This window comes from Arvicanthis niloticus, chromosome 6 (genome assembly GCF_011762505.2).
Source record: "Arvicanthis niloticus isolate mArvNil1 chromosome 6, mArvNil1.pat.X, whole genome shotgun sequence".
NCBI classification, from domain to species: Eukaryota; Metazoa; Chordata; class Mammalia; order Rodentia; family Muridae; genus Arvicanthis; species Arvicanthis niloticus.
Window position 1 is genome coordinate 77,031,577 of NC_047663.1, and position 13,390 is coordinate 77,044,966.

Sequence of the window (13,390 nt, forward strand, 5' to 3'; positions counted from 1 at the left end):
GGTGGTGGTTTACCCTCACCCCACCACCAGGACCAGCTCTACTGTGCTGCTCAGACAAGGTTCAAGGCCTGCTCTCTCTAATGCTGCAGCTGTTGGGGTGCAGGGGCAGCTCTCCCACTCTCATGACTCCAGGGACTGATCTCCTAACTGCCACAGGTGGTAAGGGGCAAAGGGGGACGGAAGTATCATTCCCATACCCATGCCACCTCTTGGTAGACAAGTGGCAGGACCAACTCTTCCATGCTTTTGCTCCAGGGCTGGCTCACCCATGTCCCTGACACCGTAGTCAGCTCTGTGGTACTGCCCGGGTGAGGTACAGGGTCCACTCTCCTGATTGCTGAAGCTGGTGAGGAGAAGTCATAGCTTTGTCAACTGCTAGAGGTGGCAAGGGGTGGCACAGGGTTGAGGAGAGGGGTAGCATCACCTCTGTACCTGTACCACATGGCAGACAAATGGCGGGGTCAGCTTTTTCACATACACACCCTCGGGGTTGGCCAACCCACACCCTTCCACAAGGGGTGGCAGGACAGCTCCACTGGGCTATCCAGGTGAGGCTCAGGGCCTACTCTTTAGAGAGCTGTCACTGGTGAGAGATGGAGCCAGATCTCCAGAGTGCCACATCCAGTGAGGGGCGGGGCCAGTTATGAACATCCCCTGGATATCCAAGTGCTCCCTAGTGGCTGTCCTAACTAGGGACGTCCCCACATTCTCTAGTGGTGTATATGAGCCGTGGACATTGACACCGATCCTTGATGCTGTGTAGCTATGGACTCAGACATGGCTTTCAGTGGCAGCTGGGGCTGGGACCTTATGATGGCCCCAGGTGGTGAAACTGGCACTTCACAACAGGCTCCTCCTCTCCCCCTCGAGTCTCCAGTTCCATCTCTCTTCATGACGCTCAAGCTGCTCCACTTCTCTTTCTCTCCCATCTGACACCACATACTCACACACTGTGGTGGCTCCCACTGCAGGCTGGGCACATGGCTGGTGGGCCCTGGGTGACATCTTCCATTTGTGTTGTATGGCATAGTGGCAAGCGGGTGTCTATGGCTTGCCCATACTATGTGCTGAAGGGAGGTCTGTAGGTGGCATGGCTGTCTGCAGGTCTCTGTCTATCTTCCTCTTCCTGTGCTGTGCTGCCTGGATTTGATCGGATTTACCTTGATTCTTATGAGGCCTAGGCATAGGACAGTTTTGGCTACTAAGCCAGACATCAAGTTAGCATGAACAATAGATTGCCATCTGCTCTGCCCCTGACTAATATATGAACAATATCACCAACAAGGTGTCTCTTTGATCATTGCCAGGGGTACAGGTAGAGATATTTTTTTTTTCTTCTCTTTCGAACCACATTATTTTCATATGCTATAGGCATTTGTGGTGGTTTGAATATGCTTGGCCCATAGGGAGTGGTACTGTTAGGAAATGTGTCACTGTGTGGGTGGGCTTTGAAGATCTCCCTCCTTCTATGCCCAGACTCCATCCATTGTGGAAGAGAGCTTCCTTTTAGCTGCCTGAGGATGCCAGTCTTCTCCTGACTGCCTTTGAATCAAGATGTAGAACTCTCAACTCCTCCAGCACCATGTCTGCCTGGATACTGCCATGTTTCCTGCCATGATGATAATGGACTAAACCTCTGACACTGTAAGCCAGCCCTAATTAAATGTTGTCTTTTATAAGAGTTGTCTTGGTTATGGTGTGTCTTCACAGCAACGGAAACCCTAACTAAGATAGAAGTTAGTTTCTGGTATTCTGGATTTCTAAGTCAGTAAGAACCCATGACAGCCTATAGTCTTTCTTTTTGTAGATGGCCTCTGAGTCTTGGCCACTGTCTTAGTTAGGGTTTCCATTGAAGAGACACCATGACCAAAGCAACCGCCACTTTCTCTGTATTCCTAGTGAGTTCCTCCCCCTCCACTGCCACTCCTAGTACTGCCTTAAGACCCTCCTTGTGACCATGAAAAGCTCATCCTCCCAGACCGGCCTTGTTCATTCAGATTCAAATCCTCTAGTCTACTCTACCTTATTCTGACACTGTTTCCCAGGGAACACCACTAAGCCAATCCTCTCAGTACCTACTTTCAGCTTCTTAGCTCTTTCCTGGGGCTGTTCATGCAAATTTCCTGAGGGGTTTAAAGACAGTGCAGAGCCAGGGCTCCTTGCCAGACTAATTATGTGCTTTAGGTTTCCCAGGTGTTTAATTTAGAGGCCAGAGGTGAACCACAGATGGACAGATAGTCAGACAGACAATGGGACCCTGACTGCTTTTGCCAAGTTCACTTTCCTGGCAGCCCCATTACATGTTATGTCTACACAGTGGGCTTGGATGTGGAATGGATCCCTCCTTGGTCCCCTAAACTATTAATGCTTCTTTCTCATTGTAGTGGCTGTAAAATCTTCTGGCTGTGAACTTTGTGATGTTGGTGTACACCTTCCGTCTTTTTTCTTCATTGCAGTCACCAGGCAGCCCAGATTACTTGACAATTTTGATGTCTGGCTCATTGTCACCCTCTAGTATAGCATCTGCTTTGATTTTTGGTGTTTTCGACATCTACTCCTATAGGTGTTCCTTAAGGAACTCTGTCCTTTCCTGCTGTCACCAGTCTTCCACCACTTCTTGCTCTGGTGTCACCCTACCCAAAATCACGACTTTGAACCACTCACTGGGCTCCATTTCCCATCATCCCTAGCTCACTTCCTCTAAGCCCTAGACACAATCAACCTTGAAGCCCTGGATCCTTCCCTCATCTCCCTGTCTCTCCTCCTTTCTTTACCTCTTCCAGATTCAATTCCAAGGTTTCCCAGGCAATCTCCCTCAACCCAAATAACCTTCTTTAGTGTTCTTGCCTCTTTGGTGTCTTGAGGTGACAAACACTCAGCTGGACTTTGACTTGGGTTGAGCAGTCTGCTTGCTTGTAACACCAGCCAATAAGCAGCTGAGCCTGGCTGGAGAGCCATATAGTCACAGTGAGAGCCTTCCAGTGAACTCATCATCCAGAGCTGAACTTTCCGCTGTAAACCTTCCATGCAGCTAGCCAAGTCTCCTGTATTCTTATGCAGCAGCTCTTAAAGGCTGTCCCTTGACCCGTAATGTGGATCTAACCTGGGATTTTGTAAGTGATCAGCATTCTCATGTCCTAGCTTGGCCCTCTTGAGTCTGGCACTCTTGCTTTGTCAGGCCCTCCAGGTGAGTCTGAAACGTGAATTTGGAATGAAACCATTGTTCTAGTTTATCTTTCATCTCTTCCTTTCTCTTAGGTAACTACTTCATTCTGTCTCCTCTCCATGCAAATATTGAATACTTCCTTTCTTTATGTGAGAGCACAGAAAAGCAGGAGGAGTGTCTCCAGCGACTCCCTTGTGCTTGTAAAATGAACCCTCTCTAACCTTCTCTGAGTGAGGGAGGACTTTTAAGATTCTTCTCTCTGGGAATGACAGTTCTAAAGTTTTGTCCTCAAACATAGGCCTGGCAAGAACTAAGTAGCCTAGGGTTAAGAGATGAAGACCCCCATACTTGGGAGACCCTTCCTCAAGCCTCCGGAATTGCGACCACCCAAAAATCACAAGAAACCATACCTGGATGCAATCAGCAGAGGTTTATTAGGGGAGGAGCTGGTGGTCAAAAACGACAAGCTCTTTAGCTTCAAGAGCAGGGTTTTTGGCCACGTGTGGTGGGTTAAAGGGTCTTTTATAGCATGGGGTGGGGGGAGGAAGGCATTTTCGCGCACTTACACATGATTGGTTGTTTTACAAATTTTGAACATAGCACTCGGAAGACCAAGGGAGGGGTAACCAAGAACAGTGGAACATTTCAGAGAATCTAGCCCAAATGATAGCATCTTTATCTGTAGTCAGGAATGCCTTCCTGCCTTGGGCGAGGCTTGGGGAATGTAATCCAGCAAGTGTCCTTCACCTGGAATGTGAAGGCCTGAAATCTTATTTTCAGTTCCGAGTTCTGTAAGGCAAAAAAATCTACACATATTTCATAAAATGGCCTTTATAATTTTTCACTCTACAGAGATACTGTGACTCACTTCTGACTCCTGTTGGTACACCTATGACCATGCCCTCTACCTATCCTTTGTTAAGTGTGTTCTAGAGTCAGAGCAAGATGGTGGCCAGCAAGATCCCCCAGTGAGCCTGCTCCACAGACATGCCAACTCAGACCTGCTTTTTATACACCAGACTGACTTCACAAAACCGAAGGTAATCAAGCAAGAAAGCATCCTGCCTGCTGTTAGCCAAACAAAATAAAAATTTGCATCAGGGAAGGTAAAAGGAAAGAGACTGGGGTACCCCTCCTCCAATCCCTATTAGCATGGTAGGAGACACCTCCAGTTTGGACAAGGGACAGGGAGTTATGCTCTGGACTTCCATTTTGAAAGCCAGTACCAGTCCCACCATGGGGAAAACCACTTCTGGGCAGAGCTGTGGGAAGGACTTCTGCAGAGTCAATACCCACAATGAGCCACTGATACCAGTTTAAGCCAGATAACTGACACAGTCACCACTCCCCTCTCACCAACATGAGGTTGCACAGGGTGCATTAGGGAGTCACCTATGGGTATTAGAGCATGAAAGTCAGCATAGATAGGCCCACCACAGTGAGACCCAATGCCTTATAGAAACCAAAACCCCAGGCTTTGGTACATCCCAGGCTTCATAATGGAACCCCTGGACCAGCTCAGCATCAGATGGAGATCTGTGTGCATTTCCAGCCTTGTTGTAGGACTGGAGGCTCTCATCCTTCTCCTAAAACTGTGTGGGTCACCCATACTGTGAGATTCAGGTTCTATCTTGCTTACCCACAGCCTTGGTGACCAAGGGACTCTCTCTACCACCCATCCGTCCCTTAACCCCAGGTTGCTTAGCTCTTGTTTGAGGACGAGGCTTTAGAGCTGTCACTCATACAGAGATGAATACTGCAAGCTCTCCCTCACCTAGAGAAGGTTTGGGTTCATTTTATAGGAATCGAGTAGAATGGCAGCTTCCAGAGGCAAGTGGGGGGATGTGTAGAGGGACTGGGCAAAGTGTGAACAATGGCCAGGGACTTGCAGTCAAGCAGGAAAAGGAAGCCACAGGGTTCTGTTGCATGGCAGGGCAACTGTAGATGACAATATGCTATACATTTCATAAAAAAAAAAAATTAGAGGTTGTTTGCTTTTGGGAATATGGTCTCAAGAAGTCAAGGCTGACCTCCAATTCACTCTGTAGCTGAGGATGTGCACTGGCCTTGGTCTGGCTTAACTTTTTCCCGTACCTCTTTTTCCCCTCATTTTTTTCATTCTTTGTTTCTTTGAGACAAGATCTTGCTATGTAGCCTTTACTGACCTGGTCAGTACCTGGTCAGTACCAGGCTGGCCATGAGCCCTCAGTGAGCCTTTTGACTCAGCCTTCTACAGCGTTACAATTGCAGGCACGAAGCACCATAATGACGGGTTCTGAAGGCCTCTCAACCAAAGAATTTTTGAGGACATAGATTATTTTTAACATTGTTAAAAGATACAACATGTATCTTTACCAGGCATTACGTAGTACCTGTTAACATGTCCAATTTAAATAATTTTAGGTACTTTAAAGACCTGTCCAATTCAAAATATGCACGGGCTATCTAGAACTCCCAGGCAAGTCTCACCATTGTCTTCTTCAATAATGTCCACGTCCGTTACATATGGTCAGTTATTCAGTCCTCACAACTACTCTGTTGCTAAAAGCATTACCATTTTCAAGATAAGAAAGCCAAGCTGGAATGGTGCCACGCTCTGCAATGCCAGCACTTGAGAGGTGGAGGCAGGAGGATCAGGGGTTCAAGGTCATCCCTAGCAATGTAGCAAGTTCTAGACCAGCCTGGATATATCACGTTCTGTCTGAAAACACACACACACATACATACACACACTGCCTTTTAAATTCTTAAATGTGTAGTTCTGGGTCATTAATTATAATCACATTGCTGTGGAACTGTAAGCACTATTTTTAAATCTTTTTCTATATATAGAAAAGCCCAAGGAATCCACAGACAGCAACTGGAGCTATAAATTTATCAAAGTCACAGTCCAAATCAGGTCCCTTCTCCACTCTTCCCTGTGACTACCTGGATCCAGCCATCAGTCTCTTGTTTGGATTATGACACCAACCGACTATATAATGTCTATTGTCCTTGTTCATTTCAGTCTATAAGCTAAGTCAGACTGCATCTCTGTTCTACCCAGAACTCTGCAGTGATTCCCATCACTAAGCACAAGAGGCAAGTAACATCAAAGAAGGGCCTTCGTGACCTGGTGCTTGGAGCCTCTCCGATGTCTTTTGTCACCTCCATCACTAAGACTCCAAAATAATCAAAACGACCTCTCACTGAGAATACTTGGGAACCTGAGGGAGCTGGTAGGGTTACCAGGGAGCAGATTGTGTCATTTGAGATTTGTAGAGAGTGTATGTGTGTGTTCATGAGTGCATATATGTGTGAGTGTATGGGTGTGAGGATGAGGTAGATGTGTGTTCGTGAATGTGTGTGTCTGTGTATATGTGTGTGTTCATGAATATATGAGTGTATGTGTGTGAGGGTGAGATAGAAATGTGTCTGAGTGTGTGTGTGTGTTCATGAATGTGTGTATCTTTGTGTGTATGTGTGTGTTCATGAGTGTATGAGTGTATGAGTGAGAGTGTATGTGTGTGAGAGTGAGGGAGATGTGTGTGTGTTCATGAATGTGTGTGTCAATGTGTGTGTGTTCATGAATGTGTGTGTCAACGTGTGTGTTCATGAATGTGTGTGTCAATGTGTGTGTGTTCATGAATGTGAGTGTGAATGTATATTATGTTCATGAATGTGTGTGTCTTTGTGTGTGTGTTTATGAATGTGTGTGTCTTTGTGTTAATGTGTGTGTTCATGAATGTGTGAGTGTATATGTGTGAGGGTGAGGGAGATGTGTGTATGAGTGTGCCTGTGTGTGTGTTCATGAATGTGTGTGTCTTTGTGTTAATGTGTGTGTTCATGAATGTGTGAGTGTATGTGTGTGAGGGTGAGGGAGATGTGTGTATTTATATGTGTTCATGAATGTGTGTGTTTATGAATATGTATGTATCTGTGTGTGTTCATGAATTGTGTGTGTGTGTGTGTAGTTGAGAGATTGACATCAGTTGTCTTTCTCAATTTCTCTCCATGTTTTTTTTTTTTTTTTTTTTTTTTTTTTAACACAGGGTTGCTACATCCAAGCACAGTGGCAGGAACTGACTGGGTGTGGCGAGGGAAGTACCGACAGACACACAGATGAAAATCTAGGATCTGGTGGTCTGAGCTCTCCCCTGAAGAAACCACCGTGCCCTAGAAGCTCAGTGTGCTTATTGTGTAGATTTGAACAGAGAGGCGGGGTTACTGGATATACTTAACCGAGGCCGGGTTTGTGCTACACTTGAATCAAGGAGTCAGGCTTAGCTGATCTCGGTAGGAGCAGTCTCTGTATTAGAGCAGTATTCAGGCTATAAACATCCAAGAGGAGAGAAAGCTTTGGTGGGTGTGTTCTGCATGTACTGTAAACACTTGGACTTTATTTGCTGAGGAAGGCTTTGCCCTGTCTCTGAACCAAACTCCAGGACGAAGACTTTTCCATTCTTGCCTGGGACTGAAGCTCTGGGGGTCTTTAACACGGCCTGCTTCTGTGGACAATGCACATTCAGCTGAGACTTCATTCAATCAGAGCTTTCTCTGCTCCCTACGTGGTGGGTCTCTCACTGAACTTGGGGCTCACCAGTTCATCTAGACTGACTGAAAGGCAAACTCCAGGATCCGTCTGTCTCTGCTCCTTGGTGTTGGGGCTATACAGCCGAGTGCTTCCACGTCCGGCTTTTCACATGGGTGATGGGAATCTGAACTCAGCTCCCCATCCTTTCATGAATGAGGACTTGCTCAACCGAGCTGTCTCCCCCGCACTGTGGTGGGAGACTGGCTCTTGCCGTGAATCCCAGCCTCTCTCAGAACTTATTCTGTAGCCCAGGCTTTCCTTGAAATCACTCTGTAGCCAACATTGTTCTTTTTAATTTATTTCACTTTATGTTATTATGGGTATAAGTGGTTTGTCTACATGTGTTCCTGGTGTCCATGGAGGTTGGAAGAGGGCCTCTGATCCCCAGAATGTAGTGTTAAGGACGACTGAGTCTCCACATGGATGCTGGGAGTCAAACCCAGGTCCTCAAGAAGAGTAGCCAGTGCTCTTAACCACCACCGAGCCACTGAGCCATCTCTCTAGCTCCCCAGGTAGCTATTCTTCAACTTCCTTTGTAAGGATGGGTCTGGAATTCCGGTCCTTCTTCAGTCTCCGGAGTGTGTGCCTCAGTGCTCGGCTGTTATGAATTTAAAGTGAGACTCATCCAAACAATTGTGTGTTCTCCTCCCATACTGTAGGGAATGTGTGATTTGGAGAAAAAGAGGGTTAGGTTTAGCCAGACTTTTTTTTTTTTTTTCTGAGAAAAAGAAAAAAAAAAAGGTAAGGAGGGAGGAGCAAGGTCATTAAAGCCACTTGTATCAAGGGATGTTTACTGATGTTGGAGGACACTGCAGCAGGGACTGAGATCATTAAGTTAGGTACTACATACCCAACACTTACTCTAGGGCCTGGCACATTGTAAACACTCAGGAAACATGAGCTGTTATAACCACAAGCATCCGTTCTAAGTCTGGGCAGAGTATGTCTAATCCCTCAAATGTCCTGACTAAATTAACTTCAGTACTACACTCTGGCTAGCACCTGCAATTACATTCCATTCTCTAGGACAGAGAGATGGCTTCGAAGGTAATGCAATAAATCTCCAAGACGAAAGATATTCAAGAACTATTTATGTACTTTAAGTGGAAATAACTAAAAGGTTATTTTGACCTCACCATCACCACCACCACCATGACTAGCACCATGAAAGGTCACTGTTGGTTTTCAAATCAAGAATTGGCCAGTAGCATGTTCTTGGATTTCAGGACATAAAGATGTCTCTTTGGAATATTGCAGCCTGATAATATGGTGGTTTTCTCAGAAACATGTATCTCATTCTGCAAATCTTCCCTGACTTGGTTGGCTTCAGTCACACATTCATGCAGATACCCAGAGCGCTTTCTCATCTGTGACCCATAGCTGCCAAGTCCCAAGCTGTGGCCAACTACTCAGAAACACACAACCAAATAGAGGGGCTTTATTTTATCATTGTGTTCCAGACATGCAAGGCTGCGGCCCACTTTCCTTATGCCTCAGTATTATTCAAAGATTTGGCTAAGGAAAGCATTTTGTCTTGTTATTGCTACAGAGATGTGAACGCATAGAAAGTCAAAATCACATTGGTTCTAAAGAGTAAAATGTAGCATCAAAAATAGAACTGTGGAGCAAGGAGTCGACAGAGGGAAGCTTCCACCTGCCACGCCTGGGTCCAACTGATAAAGGATTGAGACAAACCCTCTGTGGTTTGTTGAGGATGGCTGCTGCCTTTCTGCACTGAGCTCTGAATGAGCTGCAAGCCATTAAATGGAGGAAACTTCTGAAAGAAATGGTTATGGGTTCAAGTCCTTTTCTCATCGTTTCTTCTTTATTCAACTTTTCTTTAAAAAAAAAAAAGATTTATTTATTTATTTTATGCATATGAGTACAGTACCATTGCTCTCTTCAGACACACCAAAAAAGGGCACCAGACCCCATTGCAGATGGTTGTGAGCCACCATGTGGTTGCTGAGAACTGAACTCAGGACCTCTGGAAGAGCAGTCTGTGCTCTTAACCGCTGAGCCATCTCTCCAGCCTTCTTTATTAAAATTTTTATTTTAAATGATATGTGTGTTTGTCTGTATGTGAGGACTATGTAAGCGTGGGGGCTCCTGGAGGGCAGAAAAGAGTGTAGGATCCTCTGGAGCTGGAGTTTATAGGCATTTGTGAGCTACCTGATGTGGGTACTTGGAACGGAACTCAAGTCCTCTGCAAAAGCAGTTCACTGCCAAGCCAGGTCTCATTGTTGGCTTCTAATCACAGGAGGCTGGATTTCGTTATCTGTGAGGTGGATGGGATCACTCTGAACTCCCTCAACTCTATCATTCATTTTTGACATTTCTGCTCATGAGGATGTGTGTGAAAATTAATCTACTTGAAGAAGTAATGGGGAAAAAATTCTAAAATTGAAGGTGTCTCATATAGGGAATTGACTAATTGTAACCAAATAGCTAGGACTTAGATCCTATGACTGTTGTACAGATGGTATTTGTTTAAATGAGATATTGTCTAAAGGCTGGTGATGTGACTCAGTGGTTAGAGTGTGCCTAACATGCACAAAGCCCCTGGTTTGGTCCCCAGCACCACATAAAACCCAATATGGTGATGTAGGCCTGTAATCCCAGCACTTAGGAGGAAGGAACCAGAGGATGAGAAGTTCAAGGTTGCCTTACTATACATTGAGTCTGAGGTCAACCTGGGCTATAAGAGACCCTTGCCACAAAAACAAAGTAACTGCAAAATGATATGTTGTCTGAAAAGCAACTGGGAGAGTGTCTGACCCTGGGACAAGGTGAGGAGGAGGGCAGAGCTGCAGGCTCAGGATGCCCCACTTCCCAGGCTCCAAGCTGCTAAGATTTCCATGTCAACTTATCAGAGCACAGCTGATAAAGGAGAGAGAGACGTCACCAGTTTGGGCTGTGGATTACCTCTTATCTGTAACTTGTTGAGACCAGGTTCAGGGGCGTGCCTGTCCGTTGAGCTGTTTCCTACCCACTTTTATTTTTGTTTAATCTTTGTGAGACTTATTTCAGTGCAAGGTCATACTCTGGTCCCTCCGATTGGCATCTCTGCAGGGCTATCTAGAGCTATCGTTTACTTTCTGTTTATGACGAGTTATTTATTTAAAAAACTGGTCAAACAATTCCCAAAGTGAGTCTTAGATGGACATCCCACTCTCCCTACGTGATCTGTTCACTGAGACCTCTCCAATGGGCTCCACTGGCCACGGTTGCTTTCCCATGCCACGGTGACAGGCGCTGGCATTTGATGTCCTCTCTGTTTGGAATACTGTCACCACCAGCAGCCTGATTTACACACTTTCTCAAGTGCTCTCATCTTAAGGTGAAAACTCCCTCATCCCATCCTATAACCATCCTATAACTGAAGTTGTAATCCACCAATCGGCTCCCTGTATCAGCCCTCTGAAGTTGTAACCCACCAATCGGCTCCCTGTATCAGCCCCCTGAAGTTGTAATCCACCAATCGGCTCCCTGTCCCGCTCTCTAGTTTCCTCCCATAGCCCCACAGCCATCTAGCCTTCCAGTTTACCTCTTACCTGGTTTATTGCTCATTCCCCTGTGTTACTCAGTTTTATCCCCTGTGCCCAGAACAGACCCAGGGACATATAGGCATTAAGTACTTACTTCAATGACTATTATTTAGGTATTTAATAGTTTCTTCTTTTAGGCGGTCTTTGGGTAAAAAAAAATAAATAACGAATAAATATTTGCTTATTTATTTATTTGGGTGCGCACACGCATGCTCGTGAGACACAATCCACTTTTGAAGGTCAGAGGACAACAGTGGGTTTTGGAGATTGAACTCAAGTCATCAGGCGAGGCGGCAAGCTCCTTTACTAACTGGCGTCAATGACAGATGTCATTTTTAAAAAGTATTTATTTTTATTTTATTGGTGCTTTGACTGTGTGTATGTCTCTGTCAGGGTGTCAGATCCTGGAGTTATAGACAGTTATGAGCTGCCGGGAGCTGAACCAGGATCCTCTGGAAGAGTAGTCAGTGCGTTTAACCACTAAGCCATCTCTCCAGCCTAATGGATGTATTTTTTATTTTAAGTTCTTTATCTGGCCGTTCCACGTATCAATCGTCTGTACCTTTTTACTGCTGAGTGGCATTTCATAATACGGATGTGCAGGTTTGCTGAACTGTTCAGCCATCTACTGGAGGACATATGGGCTGTTTCCAGTTTGGAGCGACTGACCCCAGGAAGAAAGCCATCACGGACAGTCACTGATGTGAACACATTCCCTTTTCTCTAAGAAAAAAAGCTCAGGTGTGTGAACGTTGGTTGGTCAGTGGTTATCATTTCCTTTCCCAACAAACAAACTGTTTATCAGAGGCTATGGGATTTGTGCCCCTTCACCAGCAATGCATGAATGATGCTGTTTTCCTGCATCCTTACCAGTCCAAGTCAGGGATTGGCTTGCAGGAGTTTGCTCTCTTCTTCCACATTGCAGGCTCCTGAATCAAACTCAGGCCATTAGGCTTGGCAGCAGGCACCTTTAACACGCTAAGCCTTCTCACCAGCTCTTATGTGTGTGCGTGTCTTGCCTACAGAAACGTTTGTGCATTGCTGTGTGTTCCTGGTGCTCATGGAGGCGGGACATGGGTGCCAGAAACCCTGGACTTAAAGTGCCAGGAACAGAATCCAGGTCCTCTGCAAGAACAGTGAGTGTTCTCAACTGCTGAGGCTTCCAACACCCCTCCCATTTAAAAAAATATAGCTATTTTGATGGATATGTAATGTTGTTCTTCTGATTTTCACCCCTCTTACGTGCAGGACCTTGAATATCTTTCTATGTGTGTGTTTGTAGTATTTCTTTTACTATGTATGTTGTTCAGTGTCTTGGTTTGAATGAGATTGGCCCCCATAAGCTCATATATTCCCATGCTTAGTCCCCAGTGAATGAACTGTTTGAGAAGGATTAGGAGGTGTGACCTTATTGGAGGAGGTGTGTAGCATGAGTTTTTAGCTACTCTGCTTTATGCTTCCAGCAGTTCTTGCTTCCAGCTACACACCTAGGGAATCTTTGGATCTGCAAATAAAAGACACACACACACACACATTAGCTTGTTTTTAAATAGGCTGTCTAGCTCAATGGTTGGGCACTTCTTTTTTGGGGGGAGTTTTTTGGGGTTTGTTTTTTTCCTATTTATTTATTTTTTTTTATTGGATATTTTATTTACATTTCAGATGCTATCCTCTTTCCCCATTTCCCCTCCCTAGAAAACCCCTATCCCATCCCCCCTTCTCCTTTTTGCTTTTATACATTTTTTAAAAATGTTAATCAAAGGCTTTATAAGTTTGGTAATGCTCAATTACAAGATGCCCATACAATCAGAAGTGTAACCCACTACCCAACCTAGATATATCAACTATCTTTGACTGGCAGAGACACGCGAACATCCGCCTCCATGTTCTCCCCCCCCCCTTGTCACCTAGCTCCTCCTCTCCTTACCCCTCCTCTTCCTCTCTTTACTCCTCCCACCTTAGCTCCTCCTACATATCACCTTTCCTGTTAAAATAAAACTTTTCTCTTAAAATACAATTAGAGCATAACTATACCAATTTATGTCAGTAAGGTACAAGATAGACCCAATACCCAGTCCATCATTTTGTTGACTAACCAGAACC

General features: G+C 45.3%; 1 non-coding gene across 1 annotated transcript; it reads right to left on the reverse strand.

The window, feature by feature from the left end:
- Positions 1 to 1,168: 1,168 nt before the first annotated feature.
- On the reverse strand, positions 1,169 to 1,312 carry LOC117712173 (small nucleolar RNA SNORA48). Its single transcript, XR_004607241.1, has one exon. It is a non-coding gene; the product is annotated as a small nucleolar RNA SNORA48 (small nucleolar RNA).
- Between the last annotated feature and the right edge of the window lie 12,078 nt (positions 1,313 to 13,390).